Below are 13,021 nucleotides of genomic sequence, written 5' to 3'. Positions count from 1 at the left end.
TTGACCAATCATATTTTAGATTCCTCTAAATATAAGTGTTTCATATGTCAATTTGTAATTTTAAGTACAGAATTCTGGAGTCAGAACTGGTCTTAAAGACAATCCTGGCTCTTAAATGTTGAATGACTTTGGCCACTGCATACAGTTTCTAAGCCTCAGTTTCTACTTTTATAAAGTGGGGAGTATTTATATCATGGAGTTTTTTTAAAAAAATGTAAACACGTAATAAGTGTTCAATAAATATTGGCTGCTATTATTATTACCATTTGGAAACCGTGGTGACGTAGTGGTTAAGTGCTACGGCTGCTAACCAAGAGGTCAGGAGTTTGACTCCACCAGGCGCTCCTTGGAAACTCTATCGGGCAGTTCTACTCTGCTCTGTAGGGTTGCTATGAGCAGGAATTGACTCGACGGCAGTGGGTTTTGGTTTTGGTTTTTCTTTATTTTTAACATTATTACTGTTATGTCTTACAGGGACACAATAAAAAAAAAATCCACACAGAAGATTGTGACAAGAATTAGAATTCTTGATATTTTCTCAATAGTTTTCTTGAATTATTCGTGATGGAGGTGGACCCAAAAGCAAAGCAGAAGAATGATACAGGAGTGACTCCTTACAGGTATCCTTTACTATAAATTATGTCGATAATATTAATAGAATTCCAAAAAAGTAGTCCCTAGACAACAAATGAAAGGTTTGTATTAGAAAAAGAGCAGAGTGAGAGAAAATAAAATTCTCCTAAATGTGATAGTGGTAAAAAAATTCCCCCAAAGTTTTTTTGAAATAGGCAGTAATATTTTATAGATTAAGACTCATTTTGCATAACTAGTAAAAAGCCATTAGATTCATTTATGGAAGATCAGTAAAAGAATGACATCATAAAGTATTGAATATTTGAGATTTAAAGTTCCTTTACCACTTAGAAAAGTGTTTGCTACTAATAATGAAAATTTCTGTATTTTGTTGCTGTTATTGAAAAGCAGTTTCACAGTCTAGATTTTCACAACACCTGTAATCAAGCTATGGGAAATTGCCTTGTTCATCACAAACCATTGGTAAATGGTGACGTTTCTGCCTAAACCCAAGCTTTCCAGCCTTCTAGTTAAGAGTTCCACATTTTTCCTGTTTATTCTACTTAACTGCTGCATTCCATATACTGAGAAAATAAGATGTAGAATTAGAAATTTTGTTTCCTGTTCTAATGACTTTATCCTGAATTTATCTTGATATTGCAAACACTATAATTTTTCCTAAAGTTAATATGTAGGTAGTTTTCTGCAGAGTTTAAAGTGATAGAAACTGATCACAAGTAATATAAATGTACTCAATGTGCTTAAAAATAGTTCTATATATTATAAAAATGGGATATACTAGAATAGAATATTCTTTTGTTAGCAGGCTGATTCAGTAGCAGAGAAAGAGAGCATTTGACTCTGAATATACAGAAATATTGGTTATTTGGTTTCATTAATCTGGTCATGTAGAATTTGCCCTTAAAATAGAATATAAAATGCAGTATTTCTTCCAGATATTGGCTTGAGTTTCAAAACATACCAGAATTATCACTGATTTTCTGTGATTAAAGAACTCGAATATTTAGCTAAAAATACTTTTTATCTACATTATATCCTGGTCAGTTTAAGCTCAGGTAGTTATAGCATAGCAAAGCCCTCTGTAATTAAATTGCGGATCTCAGTTTTGTAGATACCCCTGAGGCCTAGATGAGGACACAGCTGAACTATTCCTGGCCCACCTTTCTTCAGCTATAATCTGTGCCGCCTGTATTTAGAAAGAATTTCTGGCACCACTAATTGTATCTTATCTCAGAAAATATTCTTTTGGAATATTCAACACAGCTGAAAGCAAGATGTAATGTCACAACATCAGAAAAGTCATAATAGGGCATATTCTAAAGTGTATGCAATGTCAGGACTAAAGTCAAAGAGGCAGGAAATTTCAAAATGCTCTTATTAGAGCACTAGCCCTTTTTGGCGATATCATTTGCCATCAGCTTCTGTCATGAAGAAAAAGAAAACATTCACTGTGTTTTCTTCACCTTTCAATGATACTACTCATATTCGAAACCATATTAACATGTGTTTGTAGTAGCGGTCCCTCTACGTATTCAAGCCCTCTTGTACCACCTGTGATTATCCACATTTTTAGTTTTTGTCCTTTTCTTTTTTTTAAGTTGCCCTTTTAGTCTTTTTACAAGTACAAGAGCAGAACCAAAGACTAACAGATTTATCATATTTTTCTCTACTTGAGGATCACATTGAAAGGACTGATAGAGAAGATTGGAACTCTTGACTAAGTAAGGCTGTTTAGCAACCTGCGTCAGAATTTTTCAGGAGACGAAAATGTTTTTAATTTTTAAATGATATAATTTGTAACAGGCTAAGAAGAGAATTGATGATAAGGCCATTTAATAAATACATTATTTTTCCAATGTGGGTAATATTTCATTAAGTCGAATCCCAAATCCATCAAACATAAGTAAAAACTCCGCTATATATGGTGAATTTATCGTCATTTTAAACCAACGTATAAATTTGAGGAGCAATGTAAGCAGCGATGATTGAAGGAGTTAACAAATTTCATTTTGTGAAAGAGCATAAGCATTACGTTTGTATTTTCAATGTGCACAGCAAATATTATAAAAATACTTTTGACAAATAGGTAACATAGACAAGGTACACTCAGTCTTTTTTTTTTTAATAGCTTTCAGTCAGCTTGCGTTAGGAAATACCAATTTAAGCTCTGTTTACCATTTATTATTAGTCAATCACAAGCCAGTGTGGTGAAAAACATTTTCCCATTTCATAATGTTCAATGAAACTTGAACATTACTTCCATTTTCTTTGTGAAAAGGTGAATTTTTTTTAAACATATGTACATTTCGATGGGAGAGTTTTTCCTGCCAAATGAAAATAAAACACTTGTCTTCAGTCAAACTGGGGAAATTAATGAAAAATCTTCCAACAGTTCCAGTATTATGGCACATGTCTGTTCTCTGAAAATAATGTTGTTTTTTTCTAAATTAAAGATGAGACCTGTGTTATGAAATTTGACAATGTACTAATATTTCATGTTGCCATATCCAAGAATCTCAGAAATTATTATAAATTATAAAGAAAAAAATCCTTAGTTGAAACACATGCACATATATATACACACACATACACTTTTTAAAATAGATTATTTCCAGTACATATTTCCCCTAATCAATAAGTCTATACGCTTTCCTGGCCCTCATATATTCTCCCCGGGGAGTGATGGTGGGGCTTAGGGAATTCATGAACTTAGAATTTTGAGGTGTAACTTTTATAAATCCAAGCAATTAAATAACAATTTTCATATATCCTTATCTTTGGTCTCTCTCCTCTTAACTATAAACATGTTCCAATCACCCCACATTAAAAAAAAAAAAAAAACACCCAAATCATTCTATTATGCTGTGTTTTCAAGATCAACTTCCCTACCAAGTAGATAAGAATTGAGAGGTAGGGAAAAGGCCTACATTCTATTCATCATTTTCCTGGAGTCTCCTTGCTTTAGTACTTGCATGATATTTACCACGTCACTTTTATCTTGACTCTAGTCTCCTCAACTCATCTACGTCCTTCAAATCAGTGCTGTAATTATAGTACTTAAAACAGCAAAAAAGAAAAAACATAGATCATATAAAAATGCTTCCCTCAAAGCCCCAAATCAGTTGCCATTGGTGAAAGAACCAACCAAATCAAACCCATGGACACCAAGTGGATTTCAACTCATAGCAGCCCTGTAGGACAGAGTGGAACTGCTCCACAGGGTTTCCAAGGAGTGGCTGTGTGTTCAAACCACCAGACCCTTCCGTTAGCAGCAGAACACTGACCACTTCACCACCAGGGCAGTGATGAAACAACAGGGTGAAGAAAGGCCAATAAAGCTCAAGGTATTTAACTTATATCTTGATTATGTAACACATATGTTTTACCATTTTCTGTACATGCTGCCTCGTGGCAGAGGAGGCCGTGACCTGCAAACAAATGCAGAAGGCATTATTTGTGTAAAAATATGGTAAATCCAAACATTTAGCCCCTTAATAATATAGTAGAATGAACCATCATTTTTAATAATTTAACAACTATTAAAATACAGTAAGAATTTTTCTTAGGCGTATCATTTTGCTGGGGAGGGAAATGATTCATCAATATCCAATATTTGTAGGTAGGTTATAAAATCTCTGAAAATACGGTGGAGATTTTCAGTTATACACAGAAAAAATACATCCGAGTGGAAACCATAGTAAAGGAAGCATCACCTTCCACTTTCATATGTTGATAACTTAGGAGAACATTCAGTTATTCTTTCACTTGCCAAGAAATTAGGAAAGACTTCATTAAACACTGGATTTGAGCTCCTGGAGGTGTCATCAACTCAGCAGTATTTTGGATGAGTCATCGAAATACACACAGCTAGAAGCTTAATTTCTCCTTAAAAGTATTCTTGAAAGCTATGCTGTTTCAGAAATAGAAGCAAAGTCAGCTGAAAAAGCAGTCAAATTCACCTTTAAGTGAAAATAAAAAAAGAAATCAATTTTGAGTAAAGTGTTGTTATTTATTATAGGACAGAATTTAATCCAACTAGGTTTTTGTTGAGGAAACTTAATACACTGCTTGATCCTATATACATTTCGTATTGAAATGTTATTCCTTTTTCCATTCTTTCAACTGTTGGACCTAATCCTTTGTCTCTGAGGGCTTAACTAATGTATTGCAAAGCCCTGACTTGCAATATGTTGTGAGAAATAACTTAAAAAGAACAAGGCAGCCAGATCTGACAAAAATAAAGTTACTCTTGCTGTATTTTTTTTTTTAGTTCCACCTGTAACTTTCTTTTTATTACTTTTTTTTTTTTTTGTACTTTAGATGAAGGTTTACAGAGCAAACTAGCTTTTCATTAAACAATTAATTCACTTTTTTTGTGACATTGGTTGCCACCCCCACCATATGTCAACACTCTCTCCTTCTCGACCTTGGGTTCCCCCATTACCAGCTTTTCTGTTCCCTCCTGCCTTCTTGTCCTTGCCCCTGGGCCGGTGTGCTCATTTAGTCTCATTTTGTTTTATGGGCACTTCTAATCTTTGACTGAAGGGTGAACCTCAGAAGTGACTTCAGTATTGAGTTAAAAGGGTGTCTTGGGGTTTCTCCACTCTCTGTCAGACCAGTAAGTATTTCTTTTTGTGCAAGTTAGAATTTTGTCCTACATTTTTCTCCAGCTCTGTCCGGGACCCTCTATTGTGATCCCCGTCATAGCAGTCAGTGGTGGTAGACGGGCGCCATCTAGTTGTGCTAGACTTGTGGTCCATTAGTCCTTTGGACTAATCTTTCCCTTATGTCTTTGGTTTTCTTCATTCTCCTTTGCTCCAGATAGGGTGGGACCAGTAGACGTATCTTAGACGGCCGATCACAAGCTTTTAAGACCCCTGACGCTACTCACCCAAGTAGGATGTAGAACGTTTTCTTTATTAACTATGTTATGCCAATTGAGCTAGATGTCTCTTGAGACTATGGTCCCCAGCCCTCAGCCCAGTAATTTGGTCCCATGGAGTTTAGATGTATCTATGAAGCTTCTGTGACTTTGCCTTGGTCAAGTTGTGCTGACTTCCCCAGAATTGTGTATTGTCTCACCCTTCACCAAAGTTACCACTTATCTATTGTCTAGTTAGTGTTTTTCCCTCCCACCCCTCCCTTTCCTTGTAACCATCAAAGATTGTTTCTGTGTGTGAACTTTTTCATGAGTTTTTATAACAGTGATCTCATATAATATCTGTCCTTTTGTGATTGACTTATTTCACTCAGCATAATGCCCTCCAGATTCATCCATCTTGTGAGATGTTTCCCAGATTCATCATTGTTTTTTATCATTGTTTAGTATTGCATCATATGTATGTACCATAGTTTGTTTATCCATTCATCTGTTATGGCCACTTAGGTTGTTTCCATTGTTTTGCTATTGTGAATAATGCTGCAATGAACATGGGTGTGCGTATGCCTATTCATGTGACAGATTTTATTTCTTTGGAATATATTCCTAGGAGTGGGGTTGCTGGATTCTATGGTATTTCTACTTCTAGCTTTTTAAGGAAGTGCCATAACATTTTACAAAATAATTGTATGATTTTGCATTCCCACTAAGAGTGCACAAGAGTTCCAATCACCCACAGCCTCTGCAACATTTGTTATTTTCTGTTTTTTTTTGATTTGTGCCAGTAATATTGGGGTGAAATGGTATCTCACTGTGGTTTTGATTTGCATTTCTCTAATGGCTTGGGTTTAATGGCTAGTGATCTTAACCATTTCCTCATGTGTCATAGCCTGAATGTCTTCTTTAGTGAAGAGTCTGTTCATAACATTTGCCTATTTTTTAGTTGGATAATTTGTATTTTTGTTGTGGAGGTGTTGGATTTTCCTACAGATTTTACAGACTAGACCTTTATTAGATGTGTCATAGCCAAAAAAAAAGTGTTTTTACAGTCTGTAGGTTCTCTTTTTACTCTTTTGGTGAAGTCTTTTGAGGAGCGTGAGTGTTTAATTTTTAGAAGATCCCAGTTATCTAGCTTATCTCCTGGTATTTGTGTATTGTTAGTCATGGTTTGTTGGGTATGCTATTTATGCCATGTATTAGAGCCTCTTTGACTTAGTTTTTGTGTATGGTGTGAGACATGTGCACTGTTTCATTTTTTTACAGATGGACATCTAGTTTTGCCACTTTACTGCAAATTTCAAAGCTCTTCTCTTTGCCTGAGAACAAGGTAATCAAAGCCTAGTTTTTACTAGCAGGAATGTGTCCCTTCTGCTGGACAAATTATAAGACAACTCTTCCCAGTTCCTACGAATTCAAATTAATTAAGATAGATAACATTCCTTGTCATCTTTTTTGTTTGCTTTGTTTTGTTTTTTAATTTCAATGTCCTTTACAATCCAAACCTAATTAATTTTCATGGCATTCCTCAAAGACTGACAAATTAAATTGTATGATGGCAACAAGAGGGGACAAGTTTAAATAAATACCTCAGTATCTAGAGATAACACCAAATCATGTACAGAGATATTCAACCACAATCAAAATAATCAGAATCATTCCCATAGGCCTGGCACTAAATGTCTCATTAATACCAAATAATAAGATGCTGATTTCTGATAATTCCATGTGCCACCCTTTACAGACGATACCTTGAGAAATTACAGGTAGAATCTTCCAGACCATTTTTTGATTCAGTGGAGTCACTTCAGCGGAGAAATCTACATACAAGAAGCCCAAAGACAAAATATTTTAAGTAAATCTTTTGACATTTCTCTGTTGACCATGATGACAAAGGTGATTCTTTGAGATTCAAAACAAATACATAATACTTAATACCTGATTTAATGTTCTGGCTGTTATGAATGAAGAATCATATATTATTCTCATAAAATATGTCTATTTTAGAGTTTATTTCTGCAAGCCTTTAAACTATTTTTTACTTTCTTAAAGAATGCTAAATATTCTCGAGCTATCTTCCTTTTTTTTTTTTTAATGATTTCAAATCTAGGATGCTCCTTAAAATACCAATTTCTTGAAGAAAGTTTAAATAGCAAAGAAGGGCAAAATAGATCTCTTAGGTGAGAAATATGCTTGATTTTACTTGGGTTTTTTTTTTTTTTTTTTTGGCTAAAACCTATTACTATTTTTCAAAATTCTATGTTGTTAGTATTTGTTTGAAAGTGCATAATAATTCCCATCAAAATGGATTTTACAATTGAGAAAGAGGATTTTTGAAATATACCTCACTCCATGATTTGGAAAGTTATAGAAGGGTAAATTTTTTTTTTTTTATTTAAATAAATGAAAAGATTAGTACTATTGGGTCCTCAAAATTACTTTACATTTCATTTAATAATTCTGTCTTACAACTAGAGTTATTTAATTATTTTCTATTATAGCTTTAATGTCTTGTAAACACTATCAGTGGTAATCAAAAGTCTAATAATAAAAATACTTTAAATTTTATTCAGTTTGTTTATTGTATAAGTTTAAATGGCACAATGCCATCTGGTTCAAGAAAGTGATAACTTTCACTTAAACCTTGAAAATTTCTTCAAAAAGGGCAAGACAGTATTGTTGCTATAATCAGAAGAGGTGACTATTATTCTTGGCTAGCTTCTATATAGCAATCCTATAGGGCTTAGTAGAACTGCCATTGGGTTCCCAAGGAGCAGCTGGTGGATTCCAACTGTTGGCCTTTTGGTTAGCAGCTGAGCTCTTAACCACTGCATCACCAGGGCTCCTGTGTGTGTAGTGTGTGTGTATATATATATATATATATACACACACACACATACATATGTACATACACACTTTTCATTATGAATTTATATATATATACATTTTAATTCTGGGTAAACAAATGTATTTCAGTATAAATATATTGCATTTCAATATAAATATATTGAATTCAGTATAAATATATAAATATGTTCAAACCTCTAATAAACAAATCACTCATCCAAGAAACATTCGTAAAGCACATTCTCTGTCCCCAGTGCTGTTGTAGGCATGGCAGATTGTCATGGTATCAGAATGTGGCTTTTGATCTTGGTTGTGCATATTTTTTGGATGGTGAATTTACTACAGTTCTACCCGTATGCTCCAGCCTCTGGCTTCACACTTGGTTCTGTTTCCTTTAGGGTCAGTGAAGCTCTAGCTTCACCATCTGTTCAGATACACCATACATGTACCCAGGGTCTTTCTTTGTTTTATAATTTCTTTGCTTAATTGGAACTATATACTTCCTCAATTCCACTATATTTAGGAAGAATTTGGGCACATTGAGGCAGGGCACACTTTTACTTAATACCCTTTAACATTTTTTGAGCATTAAAAAAAAATTAGATTTTACTGGCTACTTTTGTTTTCATAGAAACTTTCCCTAACTTGTTTGCTTAAAATTATTTGAAGTTTTAAGATGCAAGGCATATATATAATAAGAACTATGACTTATTTTTATGTCATGTTTTGTAAAAACTGATAGTCATAATGTAACAGAGCAAATCCTCCTCAGGAAGAGATAAGAATTTGCCCTGAAGAATATACAAAATACAGTTAGATTTCAAATTTTTACCTGTCTCTGCTTAATATTTCATAACTATTCCTCCTATTGTTTTTATCATAGCAACTCACAGCGACCCTATAGGACAGAGTAGAACTGCCCCATAGAGTTTCCAAGGAGCACCTAGTGGATTTGAACTGCTGACTTTTTGGTCAGCAGCCCGTAGTACTTAACGACTACGCCACCAGGGTTTCCTATGAGTCAGAATTGACTCGATGGTAGAGAGTTTGTTTGTTTGTTTGGTTTTATTGTTTTTATATTTTGCAATTATTTCTTTCACCTGTTGCTTATGTTTAGGGAATTCTGGCCAGTGAAGAAGCGAATATGTATTAAAAGCTATTGGATTTTTAACCGCCACAGTAAAGAAAGCAAGAGAGATATGGAGTTAAATAATGATCATGGGCGGGAATTACAAACCACTTGATTTGTTTATTTTTCATGCAGCTCATGGGCTCAAATTATAGTACTATTTTGAGAGTGACCTTCCTTAAGCCTTTGCAAAAGTCCAGAGCAACCCTCAAAAAAAATACACTCAGACATGCTCTCTCTCTCTCTCTCTGGCTCTCACTCTCACTCTCTAGAGCCAGTGGTCTAGCCTCAGTTACGTAAAACAAAACAAAACAAATATTAGCTTCCTGCAAAGCCAAACCAAACCTGTTGCCATCATGTCGATTCCAACTCATAGTGATCCTATAGGACAGAGTAGAACTGCCCTACAGGGTTTCCAAGGAGCTGCTGGCAGATTCAAACTGCCGACCTTTTGGATAGCAGCCAAGCTCTTCAACCACTGTGCCACCAGGGCCCCAGCTACCTGCAGGAGCAATATTAAACATATTTAACAACCAGTACAATGTTGACTAAGAGCAATCCTAACAGGGTATGGCTGTAACTGCTGACACAGCCATACTGATGCTTACAACTGTGTTCTATATAAGGAAACAGGAACAATTATTGCACCCTTGGGTATTAATGTAAAACACCAAATAACAATATACATGCATTTGTAAGCACTTTATCTTCCTGATGAATCATACATTTTGGTGATATTTTTCTTAAATCATTGTGCACCATTCTGCTTATGGTACAGTTATGCAACCACCACTTTTCAACATCAAATTAAATACGAAAATTCTGGAAAAGAAGAAGAAAATGGTAGAAGCGTGGGGTTTGTATTCATCGGTTTTTGATAGTATGTAGCTGAATGATAATTTCTGATACAATTTCTTTCGACTCCTGAGGTAGCAAAAGACATTGGAGTTAATGGACTGAAAACGTTCTTTCACAGTGTTCTAAAGCTTCCGACTTCCTTATACCAGGATATTCTTTAACAATAGAAGCACATTCATGGGTATTGTGTTAAGATGGTCAAAGCACAAATTTTCTTACAAGTAAGAGTTTTGCTTCATTTTATTACTTAAGTACAAATATTTTGTAAAGAAATTAGTGAATTAGTAAATCCACACTTACATATTTGAGTATGTATGCACGTATTTGAGTATGTATCTTTATATGTAATTATAGAGAAAAATATATACATACATATTTATGAAATGCAAATTATTAGATATTTACAATTATATTAAAAAAAAACACTGTCACCGAGTCAATTCCAACTTAAAGAACTGAATCAAACTGCCCCATAGGGTTTCCAAAGCTGTAAATCTTTTGGGAAGCAGGCTGTCACATCTTTCTCCTGTGGGGTAGCTGGTGGGTTCAAACTGCTGACGTTAAGGTTAGCAGCCTAGCACTTTAACCACTGTGCCACCATATCTCCTACAATTATACATCAAGCTTCATATGGTAAATTTAATATATGTTTAAAATAAATAGATACCAATTTTGAGAGGAAAATACTTCAGGAATGTTGTTTCATTTTATGCAGAAATATTATTGCTCATGAAAAGCACTATTTTAATTTCAAAAATACCTGTTATATTTTATAAGCATTTCTATTACTAAAATGATGTTCTTTTAATGATAATTATGCAAATTATCACTGGGGTTTATGGAAATATATTATTAAGGATAATTAATTGTGACAGCAGTTACATTTTTGTGATGCTTTCTTTTGAGAAGTTTTAAAGTTTTATCAATGTCACTTGCTTTCTGGTTCAGATGAATATTTATTATAAATGTCATTATACTGGAATGAGATAGGAGGTTGGTATGGATAAAAAAAAAAAAAAAACCTGTTGCGTTAAGTCGATTCCAACTCATAATGACCCTATAGGACAGAGTAGAACTGCCCCATAGAGTTTTCAAGAGGTGTCTGGTGGATTCAAACTGCAGGCCTTTTGGTTAGTAGCCATAGCACTTAACTACTACGCCACCAGGGTTTCCATAGTATGGATAAAAGAGGATCAAAAAGCCAACTGACCAACCAATTATAAATAAAAACCCACTGCCTACTCCTAAACTTTTAGCAGTCATTGCCGCATTCTGTTTATGCTCTTTCTACAACTGTTGTGTAAATAATCTTTCAAAATGAGGAAATGAATAAAATGGGGAAAACCTGGTACTGTTTTTACCTAGTGAATGCCATAAAGATCACCAGTCTAATAACAATAACAACCCATTACACGTGAGTTGATTTCAACGCATGGCAATACTATAGGACAGAGTAGAACTGCCCCATAGAGTTTCCAGGTTGCAGTTGGTGGATTCCAACTGCTGACCCTTTAGTTAGCAGCCCTAGCTCACCATAGCTCCAGTAATAATAGCTTTTCAGTATTTTTTAAAATGCTTAGTACATGTCAGGCACTGTGCTTAGAGTTTCTCGCCCTATGAGAATAATAAAAATATATAGACTAAAATGATTTTATAAAATATGATTATATAGAATATGCTCTTCTTATAACAAAAGAAATACAATTTTATTTTATGTGATTTAAACAGAACCTGAAGTGAAAATGACAAAGACACCAACTTTAAGGGATAGTTCTCACTTTTCCCCCAACCCAGCCAAACCCTTAATTCTTATTCTCCTAATAAAATCATCAGGGACGAGTTTCTGTGCTCTGATTCTTATTTTTAGGGAATTGTTTTTCACACATGGTCAGAGAGTATATGGCTCAGGTTTTCTTCTTCTTCATTGTTTTACTCTGTAAGTAAGCTTCACAAGCGTTGGTGTCCTTGTTCACTGATGTGTCCTGAGTAAACACAACAGCACCTCATGCATAGTAGACTCAATAAATACGTGTTCTGTGATGACCAAATGTCACACTAAATGGAAGATATGGGTCAGTGTGTGTGGTTAGGATCAACGTTATTCATTTTTTTCATTAAAAATGGTGGTTTTCACCCTTTTTTCTTTCTTTTAATTACTCATTGTAGCTTTTTGAGAAAAAGTTCTTGTCTGTAACTAAAAGTTTTGTTACCAAAAAGAAAAAAAACTTCCGTGTGGCAATTAGCCAAAAGCAACTGTTAACATTTCTAATAACTGATATTCACAAGTTGAAATATTTGTATAAAGCAAACCCACTTTCTGACTTTATTTTTTTTAAATCCACCTTGATGGGAGTCAGATGGATTTTTTTTTTTTGAGATTTAATTAATTTGCTCAATTTTCTGACTTTTAAGAGAAAACACGTTTTGTGAACTTACTTTTCAAAGCACCATATCTATATTCAAGTATTTATCAGATTTCCACCCTGAAATATAGTGCATTTTTGTGTGGTGAATAGGTCTACATCTGTCTCCAAAACAGACCTCCTTTTCTCATATACAAATTTTATCTTTCATGGCAAGTGGAACTTGCACCTGACTGGGAGGTCATGACAAGCCTTACTTATCTGGACAAAAGGTGAAGTGTAATCTGAAATAAAATTGTCATTTCCTACTCTGATTCACAGGACAAGTATAATATACACAGAAAATGCTGCCTA

This window comes from Elephas maximus, chromosome 15 (genome assembly GCF_024166365.1).
Source record: "Elephas maximus indicus isolate mEleMax1 chromosome 15, mEleMax1 primary haplotype, whole genome shotgun sequence".
Classification (NCBI taxonomy): Eukaryota; Metazoa; Chordata; class Mammalia; order Proboscidea; family Elephantidae; genus Elephas; species Elephas maximus.
This window is presented reverse-complemented; position numbering follows the sequence as displayed.